The 20070-nt window shown below is 43.6% G+C and overlaps 27 non-coding genes across 27 annotated transcripts; all 27 read left to right on the top strand.

Annotated features, from left to right (window-relative positions):
* Window positions 1–266: 266 nt before the first annotated feature.
* LOC141062790 (U4 spliceosomal RNA) lies at window positions 267–407 on the top strand. Its single transcript, XR_012224503.1, has one exon. It is a non-coding gene; the product is annotated as a U4 spliceosomal RNA (small nuclear RNA).
* A 285-nt stretch (window positions 408–692) lies between these two features.
* On the top strand, window positions 693–833 carry LOC141062472 (U4 spliceosomal RNA). The gene has a single exon (XR_012224236.1). It is a non-coding gene; the product is annotated as a U4 spliceosomal RNA (small nuclear RNA).
* A 281-nt stretch (window positions 834–1114) lies between these two features.
* LOC141063000 (U4 spliceosomal RNA) lies at window positions 1115–1255 on the top strand. Its single transcript, XR_012224693.1, has one exon. It is a non-coding gene; the product is annotated as a U4 spliceosomal RNA (small nuclear RNA).
* A 282-nt stretch (window positions 1256–1537) lies between these two features.
* On the top strand, window positions 1538–1678 carry LOC141060936 (U4 spliceosomal RNA). The gene has a single exon (XR_012222845.1). It is a non-coding gene; the product is annotated as a U4 spliceosomal RNA (small nuclear RNA).
* A 283-nt stretch (window positions 1679–1961) lies between these two features.
* On the top strand, window positions 1962–2102 carry LOC141062194 (U4 spliceosomal RNA). The gene has a single exon (XR_012223985.1). It is a non-coding gene; the product is annotated as a U4 spliceosomal RNA (small nuclear RNA).
* Window positions 2103–2385: 283 nt separating this feature from the next.
* Window positions 2386–2527, top strand: LOC141061993 (U4 spliceosomal RNA). The gene has a single exon (XR_012223803.1). It is a non-coding gene; the product is annotated as a U4 spliceosomal RNA (small nuclear RNA).
* A 283-nt stretch (window positions 2528–2810) lies between these two features.
* Window positions 2811–2951, top strand: LOC141061244 (U4 spliceosomal RNA). The gene has a single exon (XR_012223123.1). It is a non-coding gene; the product is annotated as a U4 spliceosomal RNA (small nuclear RNA).
* A 285-nt stretch (window positions 2952–3236) lies between these two features.
* Window positions 3237–3377, top strand: LOC141061957 (U4 spliceosomal RNA). The gene has a single exon (XR_012223770.1). It is a non-coding gene; the product is annotated as a U4 spliceosomal RNA (small nuclear RNA).
* A 281-nt stretch (window positions 3378–3658) lies between these two features.
* Window positions 3659–3799, top strand: LOC141061472 (U4 spliceosomal RNA). Its single transcript, XR_012223330.1, has one exon. It is a non-coding gene; the product is annotated as a U4 spliceosomal RNA (small nuclear RNA).
* Window positions 3800–4081: 282 nt separating this feature from the next.
* On the top strand, window positions 4082–4222 carry LOC141061971 (U4 spliceosomal RNA). The gene has a single exon (XR_012223783.1). It is a non-coding gene; the product is annotated as a U4 spliceosomal RNA (small nuclear RNA).
* A 281-nt stretch (window positions 4223–4503) lies between these two features.
* Window positions 4504–4644, top strand: LOC141062274 (U4 spliceosomal RNA). Its single transcript, XR_012224057.1, has one exon. It is a non-coding gene; the product is annotated as a U4 spliceosomal RNA (small nuclear RNA).
* A 283-nt stretch (window positions 4645–4927) lies between these two features.
* Window positions 4928–5068, top strand: LOC141061205 (U4 spliceosomal RNA). The gene has a single exon (XR_012223088.1). It is a non-coding gene; the product is annotated as a U4 spliceosomal RNA (small nuclear RNA).
* Window positions 5069–5353: 285 nt separating this feature from the next.
* On the top strand, window positions 5354–5494 carry LOC141062418 (U4 spliceosomal RNA). Its single transcript, XR_012224187.1, has one exon. It is a non-coding gene; the product is annotated as a U4 spliceosomal RNA (small nuclear RNA).
* A 690-nt stretch (window positions 5495–6184) lies between these two features.
* LOC141061761 (U4 spliceosomal RNA) lies at window positions 6185–6325 on the top strand. Its single transcript, XR_012223592.1, has one exon. It is a non-coding gene; the product is annotated as a U4 spliceosomal RNA (small nuclear RNA).
* A 281-nt stretch (window positions 6326–6606) lies between these two features.
* On the top strand, window positions 6607–6746 carry LOC141062590 (U4 spliceosomal RNA). Its single transcript, XR_012224343.1, has one exon. It is a non-coding gene; the product is annotated as a U4 spliceosomal RNA (small nuclear RNA).
* A 283-nt stretch (window positions 6747–7029) lies between these two features.
* On the top strand, window positions 7030–7170 carry LOC141062139 (U4 spliceosomal RNA). The gene has a single exon (XR_012223935.1). It is a non-coding gene; the product is annotated as a U4 spliceosomal RNA (small nuclear RNA).
* Window positions 7171–7455: 285 nt separating this feature from the next.
* LOC141062343 (U4 spliceosomal RNA) lies at window positions 7456–7596 on the top strand. The gene has a single exon (XR_012224119.1). It is a non-coding gene; the product is annotated as a U4 spliceosomal RNA (small nuclear RNA).
* Window positions 7597–7877: 281 nt separating this feature from the next.
* LOC141062999 (U4 spliceosomal RNA) lies at window positions 7878–8018 on the top strand. The gene has a single exon (XR_012224692.1). It is a non-coding gene; the product is annotated as a U4 spliceosomal RNA (small nuclear RNA).
* Window positions 8019–8300: 282 nt separating this feature from the next.
* LOC141062579 (U4 spliceosomal RNA) lies at window positions 8301–8440 on the top strand. The gene has a single exon (XR_012224333.1). It is a non-coding gene; the product is annotated as a U4 spliceosomal RNA (small nuclear RNA).
* Window positions 8441–8721: 281 nt separating this feature from the next.
* Window positions 8722–8862, top strand: LOC141062457 (U4 spliceosomal RNA). Its single transcript, XR_012224222.1, has one exon. It is a non-coding gene; the product is annotated as a U4 spliceosomal RNA (small nuclear RNA).
* Window positions 8863–9143: 281 nt separating this feature from the next.
* LOC141062228 (U4 spliceosomal RNA) lies at window positions 9144–9284 on the top strand. Its single transcript, XR_012224016.1, has one exon. It is a non-coding gene; the product is annotated as a U4 spliceosomal RNA (small nuclear RNA).
* A 281-nt stretch (window positions 9285–9565) lies between these two features.
* Window positions 9566–9707, top strand: LOC141062641 (U4 spliceosomal RNA). The gene has a single exon (XR_012224388.1). It is a non-coding gene; the product is annotated as a U4 spliceosomal RNA (small nuclear RNA).
* A 283-nt stretch (window positions 9708–9990) lies between these two features.
* LOC141061775 (U4 spliceosomal RNA) lies at window positions 9991–10131 on the top strand. The gene has a single exon (XR_012223605.1). It is a non-coding gene; the product is annotated as a U4 spliceosomal RNA (small nuclear RNA).
* Window positions 10132–10412: 281 nt separating this feature from the next.
* On the top strand, window positions 10413–10558 carry LOC141062762 (U4 spliceosomal RNA). Its single transcript, XR_012224492.1, has one exon. It is a non-coding gene; the product is annotated as a U4 spliceosomal RNA (small nuclear RNA).
* Window positions 10559–19025: 8467 nt separating this feature from the next.
* LOC141062360 (U4 spliceosomal RNA) lies at window positions 19026–19166 on the top strand. The gene has a single exon (XR_012224135.1). It is a non-coding gene; the product is annotated as a U4 spliceosomal RNA (small nuclear RNA).
* A 285-nt stretch (window positions 19167–19451) lies between these two features.
* On the top strand, window positions 19452–19592 carry LOC141061197 (U4 spliceosomal RNA). The gene has a single exon (XR_012223081.1). It is a non-coding gene; the product is annotated as a U4 spliceosomal RNA (small nuclear RNA).
* Window positions 19593–19873: 281 nt separating this feature from the next.
* Window positions 19874–20014, top strand: LOC141061907 (U4 spliceosomal RNA). The gene has a single exon (XR_012223724.1). It is a non-coding gene; the product is annotated as a U4 spliceosomal RNA (small nuclear RNA).
* The last annotated feature ends 56 nt before the right edge of the window (window positions 20015–20070 follow it).

Genomic DNA, 20070 nt, shown 5'->3' with positions numbered 1-20070 from the left:
AAATGACAGTCTTAGCTTCTCCCAGTGTGGAAGAAAAGCCTTGCTTCTCACAGCAATGGATTGATGTTTATTTCTTGGAGCAGAAGGCGAGAGTGAGGCAATCTGCCTGTAATTGCCAAAAATTACATCTTTCCTGAGCCCTCAGAATGTGGAAGCCCAGGATGCCTGGAAGCTTTGTGGGAGGGCTAGTGAGAATTTGTAACTCACCGTAGCTTAAACAAGCTCTGCTTTGGACGCAGGAAGGCATTGATCACAACAGTTCTTTCAACTTTGCGCTGTGGCAATATCGTAGCCCATGAGGTTTAACCGAGGCGTGATTATTGCTAATTGAAAACTTTTCCCAATACCCCGCCATGATGACTTGAAATACAGTCAGCTTTGGCAATTTTTGTTGGTCTCTCAGGAGACTTAATCTATGGTATGCAAATAACAGAGTCTTAGCTCCTCCCAGCATGGAAGAAAAGCCTAGCTTCTCACAGCAATGGATTGATGTTTGTTGCCTGAAGCAGATGGAGAGAGTGAGGCAATCTGCCTGTAATTGCCTAAAATTTCATCTTAACTGAGCCCTTAGAATGTGGAAGCTCAGGATGCTTGGAAGCAGTGTGGGAGGGCTAGTGAGAATTTGTAACTCACCGTAGCTTAAACAAGCTCTGCTTTGGAAGAGGGAAGGCATTGGTCACAACAGTTCTTTCAACTTTGCGCAGTGACAATATCGTAGCCCATGAGGTTTAACCGAGGCGTGATTATTGTTAATTGAAATCTTTTCGCATTACCCCACCATGATGACTTGAAATATAGTTAGCGTTGGCAATTTTTGTTGGTCTCTCAGGAGACTTAATTTGTGGTATGCAAATGACAGTCTTAGGTCCTCCCAGTGTGGAAGAAAAGCCTTGCTTCTCACAGCAATGGATTGATGTTTGTTTCTTGGAGTAGAAGGCGAGAGTGAGGCAATCTGCCTGTAATTGCCAAAAATTACATCTTAACTGAGCCCTTAGAATGTGGAAGCCCAGGATGCCTGGAATCAGCGTGGAGGGCTATTGGTGATATGGAACTCACCATGGCTTAAAAAGTTCTGCCTTGGAAGCGGTTAGACCTTGGTCACTTCTGTTCTTTCATCTTTGCGCTGTGGCAATATCGTAGCCCATGAGGTTTAACCGAGGCGTGATTATTGCTAATTGAAAACTTTTCCCAATACCCTGCCATGATGACTTGAAATACAGTCAGCTTTGGCAATTTTTGTTGGTCTCTCAGGAGACTTAATCCATGGTATGCAAATGACAGTATTAGCTCCTCCCAGTGTGGAAGAAAAGCCTTGCTTCTCACAGCAATGGATTGATGTTTGTTTCTTGGAGCAGAAGGCGAGAGTGAGGCTATCTGCCAGTAATTGCTAAAAATTTCATCTTTCCTGATCCCGCAGAATGTGGAAGCCCAGGATGCCTGGAAGCAGCGTGGAGGGCTAGTGGTGATTTGGAACTCACCATGGCTTAAACAAGTTCTGCCTTGGAAGCAGGAAGCCCTTGGTCACTTCTGTTCCTTAATCTTTGCGCCGTGGCAATATCGTAGCCCATGAGGTTTAACCGAGGCGTGATTATTGCTGATTGAAAATTTTTCCCAATACCCCGCCATGATGACTTGAAATACAGTCAGCTTTGGCAATTTTTGTTGGTCTCTCAGGAGACTTAATCCATTGTATGCAAATAACAGAGTCTTAGCTCCTCCCAGCATGGAAGAAAAGCCTTGCTTCTCACAGCAATAGATTGATGTTTGTTTCTTGGAGCAGAAGGCGAGAGTGAGGCAATCTGCCTGTAATTGCCAAAAATTACATCTTAATTGAACCCTTAGAATGTGTAAGCCAAGGATGCCTGGAAGCAGCGTGGAGGGCTAGTGGTGATTTGTAACTCACCATGGCTTAAAATGTTCTGCCCTGGAAGCGGGAATCCCTTGGTCACTTCTGTTCTTTCATCTTTGCGCTGTGGCAATATTGTTGCCCATGAGGTTTATCCAAGGCGTGATTACTGCTAATTGAAAACTTTTCCCAATACCCCGCCATAATGACTTGGAATACAGTCAGCTTTGGCAATTTTTGTTGGTCTCTCAGGAGACTTAATTCATGGAATGCAAATGACAGTCTTAGCTTCTCCCAGTGTGGAAGAAAAGCCTTGCTTCTCACAGCAATGGATTGATGTTTGTTTCTTGGAGCAGAAGGCGAGAGTGAGGCAATCTGCCTGTAATTGCCAAAAATTACATCTTTCCTGAGCCCTCAGAATGTGGAAGCCCAGGATGCCTGGAAGCAGTGTGGGAGGGCTAGTGAGAATTTGTAACTCACCGTAGCTTAAACAAGCTCTGCTTTGGAAGCAGGAAGGCATTGGTCACAACAGTTCTTTCAACTTTGCGCAGTGGCAAGATCATAGTCCATGAGGTTTAACCGAGGGCGTGATTATTGCTAATTGAAAACTTTTCCCAATACCCCGCCATGATGACTTGAAATACAGTCAGCTTTGGCAATTTTTGTTGGTCTCTCAGGAGACTTAATCTATGGTATGCAAATGACAGTCTTAGGTCTTCCCAGTGTTGAAGAAAAGCCTTGCTTCTCACAGCAATGGATTGATGTTTGTTTCTTGGAGCAGTAGGCGAGAGTGAGGCAATCTGCCTGTAATTGCCAAAAATTACATCTTTCCTGAGCCCTCAGAATGTGGAAGCCCAGGATGCCTGGAAGCAGTGTGGGAGGGCTAGTGAGAATTTGTAACTCACCATAGCTTAAACAAGCTCTGCTTTGGACGCAGGAAGGCATTGGTCACAACAGTTCTTTCAACTTTGCGCAGTGGCAATATCGTAGCCTATGAGGTTTAACCGAGGCGTGATTATTGCTAATTGAAAACTTTTCCCAATACCCCGCCATGATGACTTGAAATACAGTCAGCTTTGGCAATTTTTGTTGGTCTCTCAGGAGACTTAATCCATTGTATGCAAATAACAGAGTCTTAGCTCCTCCCAGCGTGGAAGAAAAGCCTTGCTTCTCACAGCAATGGATTGATGTTTGTTGCCTGGAGCAGAAGGAGAGAGTGAGGCAATCTGCCTGTAATTGCCAAAAATTTCATCTTAACTGAGCCCTTAGAATGTGGAAGCTCAGAATGCCTGGAAGCAGTGTGGGAGGGCTAGTGAGAATTTGTAACTCACCATAGCTTAAACAAGCTCTGCTTTGGAAGCAGGAAGGCATTGGTCACAACAGTTCTTTCAACTTTGCGTAGTGGCAATATCGTAGCCTATGAGGTTTAACCGAGGTGTGATTATTGCTAATTGAAAACTTTTCCCAATACCCCACCATAATGACTTGAAATACAGTCAGCTTTGGCAATTTTTGTTGGTCTCTCAGGAGACTTAATCTATGGTATGTAAATGACAGTCTTAGGTTCTCCCAGTGTGGAAGAAAAGCCTTGCTTCTCACAGCAATGGATTGATGTTTGTTTCTTGGAGCAGAAGGCGAGAGTGAGGCAATCTGCCTGTAATTGCCAAAAATTACATCTTAACTGAACCCTTAGAATGTGTAAGCCAAGGATGCCTGGAAGCAGCGTGGAGGGCTAGTGGTGATTTGTAACTCACCATGGCTTAAAATGTTCTGCCCTGGAAGCGGGAAGCCCTTGGTCACTTCTGTTCTTTCATCTTTGCGCTGTGGCAATATTGTTGCCCATGAGGTTTATCCAAGGCGTGATTATTGCTAATTGAAAACTTTTCCCAATACCCCGCCATGATGACTTGAAATACAGTCAGCTTTGGCAATTTTTGTTGGTCTCTCAGGAGACTTAATCCATGGTATGTAAATGACAGTCTTAGGTTCTCCCAGTGTGGAAGAAAAGCCTTGCTTCTCACAGCAATGGATTGATGTTTGTTTCTTGGAGCAGAAGGCGAGAGTGAGGCAATCTGCCTGTAATTGCCAAAAATTACATCTTAACTGAACCCTTAGAATGTGGAAGCCCAGGATGCCTGGAAGCTTTGTGGGAGGGCTAGTGAGAATTTGTAACTCACCATGGCTTAAAATGTTCTGCCCTGGAAGCGGGAAGCCCTTGGTCACTTCTGTTCTTTCATCTTTGCGCTGTGGCAATATTGTTGCCCTTGAGGTTTATCCAAGGCGTGATTATTGCTTATTGAAAACTTTTCCCAATACCCCGCCATGATGACTTGAAATACAGTCAGCTTTGGCAATTTTTGTTGGTCTCTCAGGAGACTTAATCCATGGTATGTAAATGACAGTCTTAGGTTCTCCCAGTGTGGAAGAAAAGCCTTGCTTCTCACAGCAATGGATTGATGTTTGTTTCTTGGAGCAGAAGGCGAGAGTGAGGCAATCTGCCTGTAATTGCCAAAAATTACATCTTAACTGAACCCTTAGAATGTGTAAGCCAAGGATGCCTGGAAGCAGCGTGGAGGGCTAGTGGTGATTTGTAACTCACCATGGCTTAAAATGTTCTGCCCTGGAAGCGGGAAGCCCTTGGTCACTTCTGTTCTTTCATCTTTGCGCTGTGGCAATAATGTTGCCCATGAGGTTTATCCAAGGCGTGATTATTGCTAATTGAAAACTTTTCCCAATACCCCGCCATAATGACTTGGAATACAGTCAGCTTTGGCAATTTTTGTTGGTCTCTCAGGAGACTTAATTCATGGAATGCAAATGACAGTCTTAGCTTCTCCCAGTGTGGAAGAAAAGCCTTGCTTCTCACAGCAATGGATTGATGTTTGTTTCTTGGAGCAGAAGGCGAGAGTGAGGCAATCTGCCTGTAATTGCCAAAAATTACATCTTTCCTGAGCCCTCAGAATGTGGAAGCCCAGGATGCCTGGAAGCAGTGTGGGAGGGCTAGTGAGAATTTGTAACTCACCGTAGCTTAAACAAGCTCTGCTTTGGAAGCAGGAAGGCATTGGTCACAACAGTTCTTTCAACTTTGCGCAGTGGCAAGATCATAGTCCATGAGGTTTAACCGAGGCGTGATTATTGCTAATTGAAAACTTTTCCCGATACCCCGCCATGATGACTTGAAATACAGTCAGCTTTGGCAATTTTTGTTGGTCTCTCAGGAGACTTAATCTATGGTATGCAAATAACAGAGTCTTAGCTCCTCCCAGCGTGGAAGAATAGCCTTGCTTCTCACAGCAATGGATTGATGTTTGTTGCCTGAAGCAGAAGGAGAGAGTGAGGCAATCTGCCTGTAATTGCCAAAAATTTCATCTTAACTGAGCCCTTAGAATGTGGAAGCTCAGAATGCCTGGAAGCAGTGTGGGAGGGCTAGTGAGAATTTGTAACTCACCATAGCTTAAACAAGCTCTGCTTTGGAAGCAGGAAGGCATTGGTCACAACAGTTCTTTCAACTTTGCACAGTGGCAATATCGTAGCCTATGAGGTTTAACCGAGGCGTGATTATTGCTAATTGATAACTTTTCCCAATACCCCATCATGATGACTTGAAATACAATCAGCTTTGGCAATTTTTGTTGGTCTCTCAGGAGACTTAATCTATGGTATGTAAATGACAGTCTAAAGGCCCTTTTACATTTAGCGATGCACCAGCGATTCAACCAGCGATCCGACCCGGTCAGGATCGCTGGTGCATCGCTAAATGATCGCTAGTGAGCTTTCATACAGAATGATCTCACAGCGATGCAGCAGCGACGCAGCGGACGATACTTACCTTTCACACACAGCAATCCTGGCGTCCTCCCGCCCGCTTCCACGCATCGCTGGACGTCACAGCAGGAAGCCCATCAGGAAGCGCCCGACGAGAAATGGAGCCGGACATTCTCGCGCGATCAGCGATGAGCAGCGGGGGAGCCAGTCGGAGGTAAGTATCACACATAGCGATATCGCAAGCAATATCGCTATAACGTCACAAAACCAGTGACGTTTTAGCGATATTGCTAGCGATATTGCTTAGTGTAAAACCCCTTTAGGTCCTCCCAGTGTGGAAGAAAAGCCTTGCTTCTCACAGCAATGGATTGATGTTTGTTTCTTGGAGCAGAAGGCGAGAGTGAGGCAATCTGCCTGTAATTGCCAAAAATTACATCTTAACTGAACCCTTAGAATGTGGAAGCCCAGGATGCCTGGAAGCTTTGTGGGAGGGCTAGTGAGAATTTGTAACTCACCATGGCTTAAAATGTTCTGCCCTGGAAGCGGGAAGCCCTTGGTCACTTCTGTTCTTTCATCTTTGCGCTGTGGCAATATTGTTGCCCATGAGGTTTATCCAAGGCGTGATTATTGCTTATTGAAAACTTTTCCCAATACCCCGCCATGATGACTTGAAATACAGTCAGCTTTGGCAATTTTTGTTGGTCTCTCAGGAGACTTAATCCATGGTATGCAAATGACAGTCTTAGCTCCTGCCAGCGTGGAAGAAAAGCCTTGCTTCTCACAGCAGTGGATTGATGTTTGTTTCCTGGAGCAGAAGGAGAGAGTGAGGCAATCTGCCTGTAATTGCCAAAAATTGTTTTTCCTGATCCCTTAGCATGTGGAAGCCCAGCATGTCTGGAAGCAGCGTGGGAGGGCTAGTGGTGATTTGGAACTCACCATAGCTTAAACAAGTTCTGCCTTGGAAGCGGGAAGCCCTTGATCACTTCTGTTCCTTCATCTTTGCGATGTGGCAATATCGTAGCCCATGAGGTTTAACCGAGGCTTATCATTGCTAATTGAAAACTTTTCCCAATACCCAGCCATGATGACGTGAAATACAGTCAGCTTTGGCAATTTTTGTTGGTCTCTCAGGAGACTTAATTCATGGAATGCAAATGACATTCTTAGCTTCTCCCAGTGTGGAAGAAAAGCCTTGCTTCTCACAACAATGGATTGATGTTTGTTTCTTGGAGCATAAGGCGAGAGTGAGGCAATCTGCCTGTAATTGCCAAAAATTACATCTTTCCTGAGCCCTCAGAATGTGGAAGCCCAGGATGCCTGGAAGCTTTGTGGGAGGGCTAGTGAGAATTTGTAACTCACCGTAGCTTAAACAAGCTCTGCTTTGGAAGCAGGAAGGCATTGATCACAACAGTTCTTTCAACTTTGCGCAGTGGCAATATCGTAGCCCATGAGGTTTAACCGAGGCGTGATTATTGCTAATTGAAAACTTTTCCCAATACCCCGCCATGATGACTTGAAATACAGTCAGCTTTGGCAATTTTTGTTGGTCTCTCAGGAGACTTAATCCATTGTATGCAAATAACAGAGTCTTAGCTCCTCCCAGCATGGAAGAAAAGCTTTGCTTCTCACAGCAATGGATTGATGTTTGTTGCCTGAAGCAGATGGAGAGAGTGAGGCAATCTGCCTGTAATTGCCTAAAATTTCATCTTAACTGAGCCCTTAGAATGTGGAAGCTCAGGATGCTTGGAAGCAGTGTGGGAGGGCTAGTGAGAATTTGTAACTCACCGTAGCTTAAACAAGCTCTGCTTTGGAAGAGGGAAGGCATTGGTCACAACAGTTCTTTTAACTTTGCGCAGTGACAATATCGTAGCCCATGAGGTTTAACCGAGGCGTGATTATTGTTAATTGAAAACTTTTCGCATTACCCCACCATGATGACTTGAAATATAGTTAGCGTTGGCAATTTTTGTTGGTCTCTCAGGAGACTTAATCTGTGGTATGCAAATGACAGTCTTAGGTCCTCCCAGTGTGGAAGAAAAGCCTTGCTTCTCACAGGAATGGATTGATGTTTGTTTCTTGGAGTAGAAGGCGAGAGTGAGGCAATCTGCCTGTAATTGCCAAAAATTACATCTTAACTGAACCCTTAGAATGTGTAAGCCAAGGATGCCTGGAATCAGCGTGGAGGGCTATTGGTGATTTGGAACTCACCATGGCTTAAAAAGTTCTGCCTTGGAAGCGGTTAGCCCTTGGTCACTTCTGTTCTTTCATCTTTGCGCTGTGGCAATATCGTAGCCCATGAGGTTTAACCGAGGCGTGATTATTGCTAATTGAAAACTTTTCCCAATACCCTGCCATGATGACTTGAAATACAGTCAGCTTTGGCAATTTTTGTTGGTCTCTCAGGAGACTTAATCCATGGTATGCAAATGAAAGTATTAGCTCCTCCCAGTGTGGCAGAAAAGCCTTGCTTCTCACAGCAATGGATTGATGTTTGTTTCTTGGAGCAGAAGGCGAGAGTGAGGCTATCTGCCAGTAATTGCTAAAAATTTCATCTTTCCTGATCCCGCAGAATGTGGAAGCCCAGGATGCCTGGAAGCAGCGTGGAGGGCTAGTGGTGATTTGGAACTCACCATGGCTTAAACAAGTTCTGCCTTGGAAGCAGGAAGCCCTTGGTCACTTCTGTTCCTTAATCTTTGCGCAGTGGCAATATCGTAGCCCATGAGGTTTAACCGAGGCGTGATTATTGCTAATTCAATACTTTTTCCAATACCCTGCCATGTTGACTTGAAATACAGTCACATTTGGCAATTTTTTTGGTCTCTCAGGAGATTTAATCCATGGTATGGAAATGAAAGTCTTAGCTTCTCCCAGTGTGAAATGAAAGCCTTGCTTCTCACAGCAATGGATTGATGTTTGTTTCTTGGAGCAGAAGGCGAAAGTGAAGCAATCTGCCTGTAATTGCCAAAAATTACATCTTAACTGAACCCTTAGAATGTGTAAGCCAAGGATGCCTGGAAGCAGCGTGGAGGGCTAGTGGTGATTTGGAACTCACCATGGCTTAAAATGTTCTGCCTTGAAAGCGGGAAGCCCTTTTTCACTTCTGTTTTTTTATCTTTGCGCTGTGGCAATATCGTTGCCCATGAGATTTAACCAAGGCGTGATTATTGCTAATTGAAAACTTTTCCCAATACCCCACCATGATGACTTGAAATACAGTCAGCTTTGGCAATTTTTGTTGGCCTTTCAGGAGACTTAATCTATGGTATGCAAATGACAGTCTTAGGTTCTCTCAGTGTGGAAGAAAAGCCTTGCTTCTCACAGCAATGGATTGTTGTTTGTTTCTTGGAGCAGAAGGCAAAAGTGAGGCAATCTGCCTGTAATTGCTAAAGATTACTTCTTAACTGAGCCCTTAGAATGTGGAAGCCAAGGATGCCTGGAAGCAGCTTGGAGGGCTAGTGGTGATTTGGAACTCACCATAGCTTAAAATGTTCTGCCTTGGAAGCGGGAAGCCCTTGGTCACTTCTGTTCTTTCATCTTTGCGCTGTGGCAATATCGTTGCCCATGAGGTTTAAACAAGGCGTGATTATTGCTAATTGAAAACTTTTCCCAATACCCCGCCATAATGACTTGGAATACAGTCAGCTTTGGCAATTTTTGTTGGTCTCTCAGGAGACTTAATCCATGGTATGCAAATGACAGTCTTAGCTCCTGCCAGCGTGGAAGAAAAGCCTTGCTTCTCACAGCAGTGGATTGATGTTTGTTTCCTGGAGCAGAAGGAGAGAGTGAGGCAATCTGCCTGTAATTGCCAAAAATTGTTTTTCCTGAGCCCTTAGCATGAGGAAGCCCAGGATGCCTGGAAGCAGCGTGGGAGGGCTAGTGGTGATTTGGAGCTCAACATGGCTTAAACAAGTTCTGCCTTGGAAGTGGGAAGCCCTTGATCACCACAGTTGGTTCATCTTTGCGCAGTGGCATTATCGTAGCCCAATGAGGTTTAACTGAGGCGTGATTATTGGTAATTGAAAACTTTTCCCAATACCCCGCCATGATTACTTGAAATACAGTCAACTTTTGCAATTTTTTTTGGTCTCTCAGGAGACTTAATCCATTGTATGCAAATGACTGTCTTAGCTCCTTCCAGTGTGGAAGAGAAGCCTTGCTTCCCAAAGCAATGGGTTGGTGTTTGCTGCCTGGAGCAGAAGAAGAGAGTGAGGCGATCTACCTGTAATTGCCAAAAATTACATCTTAACTGAGCCCTTAGAATGCCGAAGCCCAGGATGCCTGGAAGCAGTGTGGGAGGGCTAGTGAGGATTTGGAACTCACCATAGCTTAAACAAGCTCTGCTTTGGAAGCGGGAAGGCCTTGGTCACAACAGTTCTTTCAACTTTGCGCAGTGGCAATATCGTAGCCCATGAGGTTTAACCGAGGCGTGATTATTGCTAATTGAAAACGTTTCCCAATACCCCGCCATAATGACTTGGAATACAGTCAGCTTTGGCAATTTTTGTTGGTTTCTCTGGAGACTTAATCCATGGTATGCAAATGACAGTCTTAGCTCCTGCCAGCATGGAAGAAAAGCCTTGCTTCTCACAGCAGTGGATTGATGTTTGTTTCCTGGAGCAGAAGGAGAGAGTGAGGCAATCTGCCTATAATTGCCAAAAATTGTTTTTCCTGAGCCCTTAGCATGAGGAAGCCCAGGATGCCTGGAAGCAGCGTGGGAGGGCTAGTGGTGATTTGGAACTCAACATGGCTTAAACAAGTTCTGCCTTGGAAGTGGGAAGCCCTTGATCACCACAGTTGGTTCATCTTTGCGCAGTGGCATTATTGTAGCCCAATGAGGTTTAACTGAGGCGTGATTATTGGTAATTGAAAACTTTTCCCTGTAAACTGCCATGATAATAATAATAATAATAATAATAATAATTTTTTATTTATATAGCGCCAACATATTCCGCAGCACTTTACAATTAAGCGGGGACATGTACAGACAATAAATTCAATACAAGTTAAGACAATTCAAACAATGACATTAGGAGTGAGGTCCCTGCTCGCAAGCTTACAATCTACAAGGAAATGGGGGGACACAGTAGGTGAGAAATGCTTGTTAATTCAGGTCTGGCAATTATAATAGGGATTTTCATATAAAGCTGCATGATCCGGTCATCAGCCCATGTGTTTAAGTGCAATAGACATGTATCAAGTGCAGTTATCATGTGCATGAAGGGTGTGGAGACAGATGAATAGTAGGGTGCAGATTCAGAATAATATTTGGAAGGAGGGAACAGGGCAAAGTTAGCTTGCTGAGTAGTTGATGTGATAGGCTTGTTTGAAGAGATGGGTTTTCAAAGCGCGCTTGAATAGGTCAGGGCTAGGTATCAGTCTGATCGTCTGGGGAAGTGCATTCCAGAGAGCTGGAGCAGCACGAGAGAAGTCTTGGAGACGGAGGTGCGAGGTTCGGATTACGGGGGATGTTAGTCTTAGGTCATTTGTAGAACGGAGGGGACGTGTAGGGCGATAGACAGAGATGAGAGAGGAGATATAAGGCGGTGCAGAACAGTGGAGAGCCACGTATTTAATATTCACTCCAGCATTGGGTCATGTATTGGAGAACATTCTTAGCTGAATTTGAAGTCTGGACATTTGTCCAATACAGTATGGGACATCTATACCATCATATCAAGACTATACATCGTGGAGTCATATCGGGTGAACCATTGGATCTTAAGTTGTTTATCTGTGTGGACACGACTATTTATCATGCATTACTCACTGTGCGATATCTACAATCCATGGAACAATTCGTCTTATGTGCTATTCAATGTGTTATGAACGAATGAGTTTGGATATATATATCATATGATAATCTGTATATGGTCTGTGGTATTACCGGTGTTAATGTCTATAGTACCTAAGGTATACTCATGCTGTAATGCGTGAGATGTCTGTGTCCAAATTTGTATATCAGGACTTTCCACGATGTTATTGGATAATATGTTCTAGACTTCATATTAATATGTAATGGTGTTTCTCATGTTCTATGCTATTAATTGTGCCCATGGTATGTGATTATTCTATTTTTCTATTTTTTCATTCATTTTTTTATGTTTTGTTCTATTCTTTTGTATTGAATCCATGTACGGCCAAATGGGGAGGATGATTGACCTGTACGCATGCGCGTTGTGGCCTGGGGCCGCGACGCGGCTTCTGGCGTCTCCTCCGGTATGTTGCCATGGCGACCTTGACGCCGGGTACGTGCTGGTGACGCCGGCGCCGCGTCGCGTCCCTGGTTTCCATAACGACGGATGCGTCATTTCCGGTTGACGCCTCCTCATTTCCGGTCACGGCCCTTTTTTAGCGTCCTGGCTCTGCTGTTTGTTACGCCCCCTGACGAAGGACGAGCTTCCGAAACGCGCGTCGGGGTACACGCATGGTCTCCCCTGAGACTCCTCTCTCACCATCATTCATTTTGGTAATAATTACCTTTTTTTGCTGCCTTTATTTTTGAACATGGTAGCAATCGTCACCACACAATGGTTATAGAGGGTGAGGGTGTGACAGATTTTCTCTCAAACGTTTTTTGTATTTCCCTGCTAAGGCTTTTTTACAATTTATGTAATGATCATAATGAGGATGTTACATCACCATTTGGTGTTATATGCTGATGGTATCCTTTAGCCGTCATTATAGCGGCCTTTTTGACAATATGTTCTTGTTACATTATTGCCCTATTTAGCGTTTATGTATATACACATATATGTTTTGCTTATATTCATCTATTTACTTTATATAGATATGTGTATATATTATATTATTAGGACTGGTTGACCTATGAATCAGTTAGAGGGAATAGAGTGCCCCTATGGTATATACGATTTGGTGAGGAGAGCTTTATGTCCTTATTGGACTGTATTATCTGTATGCTCTAGGGAGGCCTGCGGTATTTTCCATGGTGCGTGGATTTAATCTGTGCGCTTAGCACTGTTTTGTTCAGGATCTGTTTGTATGTCCCAATAAAGATATATATTTTTCTATATCGGATCTGTGGTCGTTTCTGAGTGGTTTCCACTCCCCCCCTTTTTCATAGTTGCTAGTAGCGACTGATCTATATTTAGGTCCAACACTTCAGTGGAGGCATCTAGGTGTAATTTATTATGCCAGGAATATGTCCTCCTGTCTGAGTGTGTTTATGAGTATTTTATTTTATGCATATTTTTCTGTGTTTTGCACAGGTGTTACTCGTACAAGGATGGACTACAAGGCCAGAGAAATTACCTGGCTGGGACAGGTAGACCAGGTCTTTGGCAGTGATGGTGCTTGCAGTCAGCCGGTTGGTGATCATGGATTCGAAAGTCTTTGTGATTCAGTACAGACTCTACTTTTACGACGTACCAGGATTTGGTGGAGCCGTGCATTTTTACAGAAGTATATTGCACGTAAAATGATTCCTAGAGGCCTTAGGATAAGAGTAACACCTACATTTGTGGTTGAGGATCAGTCTTTTATAAATGAGTGGGAGGAGGCATGCAACATTTGCTCTGGGAGTCTGATGCAGTTATTAATTGGGCTGAATACGAGGCTGATTAATGAGTTGGACAAAAAAATTGATTCTACCTTGTCCGAGTTACGTGGAAATGGGTCAGAAGATCGTATCAAGGTATTTGAGAATGAATTGGAAAAGACGATTGATAATGCAGTCAAAAAAATCAGTGATTCACAGACTTCCAAAATTAATCGAGATACAAAGGATTATCAGTCCAATGGCGTATACCATTGGAGAAAAGCACCCATGAATGGGCGCCAGATGGTACGGGCTGTCTCTAATCAGTCCATATCTTCATTGAGTAGTCAATCAGACACATCAGCTTCCTCAATGACAACTCGATCAGGAAGTAACAATAAACGGGTTAGGAATCATGATTATCATCCCTATAAGCGCTACAGGACTCGGTTCCGTGAGAAGGACTATGATGCGAACAAGGTAATTAATCTAAGCCAACATACACTATCGGACCTTGATTGTTCATTATTGTATAAGGGTTTATCATTTTCCCCATCCTCTGGTCCGGATATTTTTTCCATAGTGAAAAATTTACATGTCTTTGCACGTTCCTTGTTATTTAAACGTTTTTTCTTTAATAATGATACACATAAACTTTTTCCTACAGAAGATGAACAGACTGCGCTAAGAATTTTGGAGGAGTTGTCTGAGGAGCATACCACAATTGAAGGAGGTAAGATACCTCCTTCGATTAGGCCACGTTCTAGACGGTTTCCCCCACTGTCCAATTGCGGTCCAATAGACCTATTTGTTAAAGTGGTGTCTAAAGAACTATCGGCGATGCCACGTTTTATCCGCAATGATAATTTGAATAGGGAAGAGCGTGCTAGGCTTAAACATCTACGTGGTCTCTCTGATGTGGTGATCAAACCGGCGGACAAGGAGGGTAACATAGTGATATGGCCGAATTCTATGTATGAAAAGGAGGCATTTCGCCAGTTATTGAATAACACTTGTTATAAAAAACTCACGTTTAACCCCTTGTCCGCCTTTGATACCCAACTCAGAGGGATCATATCTAGAGCCATTGAGGCAGAAATTATCACGAGGGAGTTGGGATCGGCCTTAGTGGTTAATGAGCCTACAGTAGCGACGTTTTATTTGCTCCCTAAAATCCATAAGGATATACAATGTCCACCAGGTAGGCCGATAGTTTCAGGCCGGGGCAACTATCTTGAACATGTAGGCCGGTGGATTGACTCAGTATTACAACCATTTGTGGAGGTTTTGCCATCTTTTCTTAAAGATACTAACCAGTTATTGAGGAAGGTTGATGGGCTTTCTCTGGATAGAGATGCGATACTGGTGACGGCTGACGTAGAGTCACTGTATACTAGTATCCGACATGCCGATGGTTTAAGAGCAGTGGAATTTTTTCTAGGTACTTCTAGTTTGCCGACGGGTCTTAAACGATTCATTTTAGAGATTCTGGAATTTGCGTTAACGCACAATTTTTTCACTTTTAAGGGGTCCTTTTTCCTGCAGACCCAGGGGACAGCCATGGGAGCGGCCTATGCGCCCTCTTATGCGAATCTGTTCCTGGGCCTGTGGGAGAGGGACCTCTTCCAGTCGGATCTGCACGCATCTGTGGACCGCGTCCTGTCTTGGACGCGGTACATAGATGACGTGTTTTTGATCTGGCAGGGTTCTGAATGTTTATTGGAGCAATTTTTTCAGCAGTTGAATGATAACGCATTGAACATCAGGCTTACCTTTGTTCACGATGTGAACAAGATTGAATTTTTGGATGTTACTTTGAGGAGGGATGGCAGAGATATGATCCAGACAAATATTTTTAGAAAGCCAACCTCCACGAATTCTCTGTTGCATGCCTCCTCCTCTCATCCTAACTATATGATTAGTGCAGTGCCGATAGGACAATTCCTTCGTCTAAGGCGTATTTGTTCGACTGATTCTGACTATGAACAACAGGCTGATGATCTAATACAGCGTTTTAGAGAAAGGGGCTATAGCCATAGATCTATTAAAAAAGCGTATAATCGTGCAAAACATAGTACACGTAATGCCTTATTGTATAAGAACGAGGACATTACATCTAAATTGGATCAATTAAGATTTATAACTACTTTTCATTCTCAATCGGATAGAGTAAGTAAGATCTTGGAGAAGTCTTGGCCTATTCTGTTAACTGATCCCATAATAGCCAAGATATTATCAAACAAACCAAGAATAGCGTATAGAAGGGCGAAAAACCTACGAGGGCATTTAATCAAAAGTCATTATGAGACTAATCCACCATTGACATTTTTGCGTGGTGGTGCCCAACGGTATGGGTGTTTCTCGTGTGGTCAATGTGTGGCTTGTGTTAACATTGATCGAAGCGAGACCTTCACGGATTCATCTGGCTCTAAAGTGTACAAAATCAAAAAGAGGATTACCTGCCTATCAAAATATGTGATATATTATGCCACCTGCCCGTGCTCCCTGATCTATGTAGGATTGACCACACGCCAGTTAAAGGTCAGGGTCAGGGAGCACGTCTTAGGTATACAGGCTGCGGCAGGTGAAAATGATATATCAGTGCTTAAGACTATACCTAGGCACTTTAAATTATACCACCAGTGTGATGGTAGGACCCTCAGAGTTAGAGGGATTGATTTATTGGATCCCGGTATCAGGGGAGGTAGAGTTTCACAACGCTTGGCTCAAATTGAGGCAAGATGGATATGGACCCTAAATACGGTCCAGCCTAATGGGCTTAATGAATCCTTGAATTTTACATCGTTTCTATGATCACCTCCTGGCTGTACTGTTAAGTGCATTGAATTGCTTCCACGTGTACGTGGTTGTTTTTAATTTGTGTTTTTATTGATGTTTTACTTATCATTTTTTCAAATACATCTTTACTTTAGGCCACGTATTTAATATTCACTCCAGCATTGGGTCATGTATTGGAGAACATTCTTAGCTGAATTTGAAGTCTGGACATTTGTCCAATACAGTATGGGACATCTATACCATCATATCAAGACTATACATCGTGGAGTCATATCGGGTGAACCATTGGATCTTAAGTTGTTTATCTGTGTGGACACGACTATTTATCATGCATTACTCACTGTGCGATATCTACAATCCATGGAACAATTCGTCTTATGTGCTATTCAATGTGTTATGAACGAATGAGTTTGGATATATATATCATATGATAATCTGTATATGGTCTGTGGTATTACCGGTGTTAATGTCTATAGTACCTAAGGTATACTCATGCTGTAATGCGTGAGATGTCTGTGTCCAAATTTGTATATCAGGACTTTCCACGATGTTATTGGATAATATGTTCTAGACTTCATATTAATATGTAATGGTGTTTCTCATGTTCTATGCTATTAATTGTGCCCATGGTATGTGATTATTCTATTTTTCTATTTTTTCATTCATTTTTTTATGTTTTGTTCTATTCTTTTGTATTGAATCCATGTACGGCCAAATGGGGAGGATGATTGACCTGTACGCATGCGCGTTGTGGCCTGGGGCCGCGACGCGGCTTCTGGCATCTCCTCCGGTATGTTGCCATGGCGACCTTGACGCCGGGTACGTGCTGGTGACGCCGGCGCCGCGTCGCGTCCCTGGTTTCCATAACGACGGATGCGTCATTTCCGGTTGACGCCTCCTCATTTCCGGTCACGGCCCTTTTTTAGCGTCCTGGCTCTGCTGTTTGTTACGCCCCCTGACGAAGGACGAGCTTCCGAAACGCGCGTCGGGGTACACGCATGGTCTCCCCTGAGACTCCTCTCTCACCATCATTCATTTTGGTAATAATTACCTTTTTTTTTGCTGCCTTTATTTTTGAACATGGTAGCAATCGTCACCACACAATGGTTATAGAGGGTGAGGGTGTGAGAGATTTTCTCTCAAACGTTTTTTGTATTTCCCTGCTAAGGCTTTTTTACAATTTATGTAATGATCATAATGAGGATGTTACATCACCATTTGGTGTTATATGCTGATGGTATCCTTTAGCCGTCATTATAGCGGCCTTTTTGACAATATGTTCTTGTTACATTATTGCCCTATTTAGCGTTTATGTATATACACATATATGTTTTGCTTATATTCATCTATTTACTTTATATAGATATGTGTATATATTATATTATTAGGACTGGTTGACCTATGAATCAGTTAGAGGGAATAGAGTGCCCCTATGGTATATACGATTTGGTGAGGAGAGCTTTATGTCCTTATTGGACTGTATTATCTGTATGCTCTAGGGAGGCCTGCGGTATTTTCCATGGTGCGTGGATTTAATCTGTGCGCTTAGCACTGTTTTGTTCAGGATCTGTTTGTATGTCCCAATAAAGATATATATTTTTCTATATCGGATCTGTGGTAGTTTCTGAGTGGTTTCCACTCCCCCCCTTTTTCATAGTTGCTAGTAGCGACTGATCTATATTTAGGTCCAACACTTCAGTGGAGGCATCTAGGTGTAATTTATTATGCCAGGAATATGTCCTCCTGTCTGAGTGTGTTTATGAGTATTTTATTTTATTTTAGGTCATTTGTAGAACGGAGGGGACGTGTAGGGCGATAGACAGAGATGAGAGAGGAGATATAAGGCGGTGCAGAACAGTGGAGAGCTTTGTGGGTGAGAGAGATGAGTTTATACTGGACCCTGTAGCGAATAGGTAGCCAGTGTAATGACTGGCACGAGATGGAGGCATCGGTGAAGCGGCTGGACAGAAATATGACCCTGGCTGCCGCATTCAAGATGGATTGGAGAGGAGAAAGTTTGGTAAGAGGGAGACCGATCAGAAGAGAGTTGCAGTAGTCCAGACGAGAATGAATAAGAGCGACAGTAAGAGTATTAGCAGTTTCAAAGGTGAGAAAAGGTCGGATTCTGGAGATGTTTTTAAGATGCAGGTGACAAGAGCGACTGAGTGATCGGATGAACGGAGTAAAGGAAAGTTCAGTGTCGAATATGACCCCAAGACAGCGGGCATGCTGCTTGGGAGTTATGGTTGAACCCTCCAGGGTTATTTCGATGTTAGGTAGAGTGAGGTTAGTAGAGGGGAGAAACACAAGAAGTTCAGTTTTAGAGAGATTTAGTTTCAGATAGAGGGAGGACATGATGCTAGAGACAGCAGACAGACAATCCTTGGTATTTTGAATTAGGGTAGGGGTGATGTCAGGGGAAGAAGTGTATAATTGGGTGTCATCAGCATAGAGATGATACTGGAACCCAAATCTGCTGATTGTTTGTCCAATAGGGGCAGTGTATAAAGAGAAGAGGAGGGGGCCTAGGACTGAGCCCTGCGGGACCCCGATAGTAAGGGGACGAGAAGAGGAAGAGGAGCCGGAAAAAAATACAGTGAAGGAGCAGTCAGAGAGGTAGGAGGAGAACCAGGAGAGGGCTGTGTCCTTGAGGCCTATAGAGCGGAGCATAGTGAGGAGGAGCTGGTGATCCACAGTGTCAAATGCGGCAGAGAGATCCAGGAGAATCAGCAGGGAGCAATGACCTTTCGATTTAGCTGTTATTAAATCATAATCATAATCATGATGACTTGAAATACAGTCAGCTTTGGCAATTTTTGTTGGTCTCTCAGGAGACTTAATCTATGGTATGCAAATAACAGAGTCTTAGCTCCTCCCAGCGTGGAAGAATAGCCTTGCTTCTCACAGCAATGGATTGATGTTTGTTGCCTGGAGCAGAAGGAGAGAGTGAGGCAATCTGCCTGTAATTGCCAAAAATTTCATCTTAACTGAGCCCTTAGAATGTGGAAGCTCAGAATGCCTGGAAGCAGTGTGGGAGGGCTAGTGAGAATTTGTAACTCACCATAGCTTAAACAAGCTCTGCTTTGGACGCAGGAAGGCATTGGTCACAACAGTTCTTTCAACTTTGCGCAGTGGCAATATCGTAGCCTATGAGGTTTAACCGAGGCGTGATTATTGCTAATTGAAAACTTTTCCCAATACCTCGCCATGATGACTTGAAATACAGTCAGCTTTGGCAATTTTTGTTGGTCTCTCAGGAGACTTAATCCATTATATGCAAATAACAGAGTCTTAGCTCCTCCCAGCGTGGAAGAAAAGCCTTGATTCTCACAGCAATGGATTGATGTTTGTTGCCTGGAGCAGAAGGAGAGAGTGAGGCAATCTGCCTGTAATTGCCAAAAATTTCATCTTAGCTGAGCCGTTAGAATGTGGAAGCTCAGAATGCCTGGAAGCAGTGTGGGAGGGCTAGTGAGAATTTGTAACTCACCATAGCTTAAACAAGCTCTGCTTTGGAAGCAGGAAGGCATTGGTCACAACAGTTCTTTCAACTTTGCGCAGTGGCAATATCGTAGCATATGAGGTTTAACCGAGGCGTGATTATTGCTAATTGAAAACTTTTCCCAATACCCCGCCATGATGACTTGAAATACAGTCAGCTTTGGCAATTTTTGTTGGTCTCTCAGGAGACTTAATCTATGGTATGTAAATGACAGTCTTAGGTTCTCCCAGTGTGGAAGAAAAGCCTTGCTTCTCACAGCAATGGATTGATGTTTGTTTCTTGGAGCAGAAGGCGAGAGTGAGGCAATCTGCCTGTAATTGCCAAAAATTACATCTTAACTGAACCCTTAGAATGTGTAAGCCAAGGATGCCTGGAAGCAGCGTGGAGGGCTAGTGGTGATTTGTATCTCACCATGGCTTAAAATGTTCTGCCCTGGAAGCGGGAAGCCCTTGGTCACTTCTGTTCTTTCATCTTTGCGCTGTGGCAATATTGTTGCCCATGAGGTTTATCCAAGGCGTGATTATTGCTAATTGAAAACTTTTCCCAATACCCCGCCATAATGACTTGGAATACAGTCAGCTTTGGCAATTTTTGTTGGTCTCTCAGGAGACTTAATTCATGGAATGCAAATGTCAGTCTTAGCTTCTCCCAGTGTGGAAGAAAAGC

The sequence above is a fragment of the Dendrobates tinctorius genome, unplaced genomic scaffold (assembly GCF_039654945.1).
Source record: "Dendrobates tinctorius isolate UK_male_01 unplaced genomic scaffold, ASM3965494v1 ptg000245l, whole genome shotgun sequence".
Classification (NCBI taxonomy): Eukaryota; Metazoa; Chordata; class Amphibia; order Anura; family Dendrobatidae; genus Dendrobates; species Dendrobates tinctorius.
The sequence above is the reverse complement of the archived record's forward strand: the minus strand, read 5'-3'. Positions and strand labels throughout refer to the sequence as shown.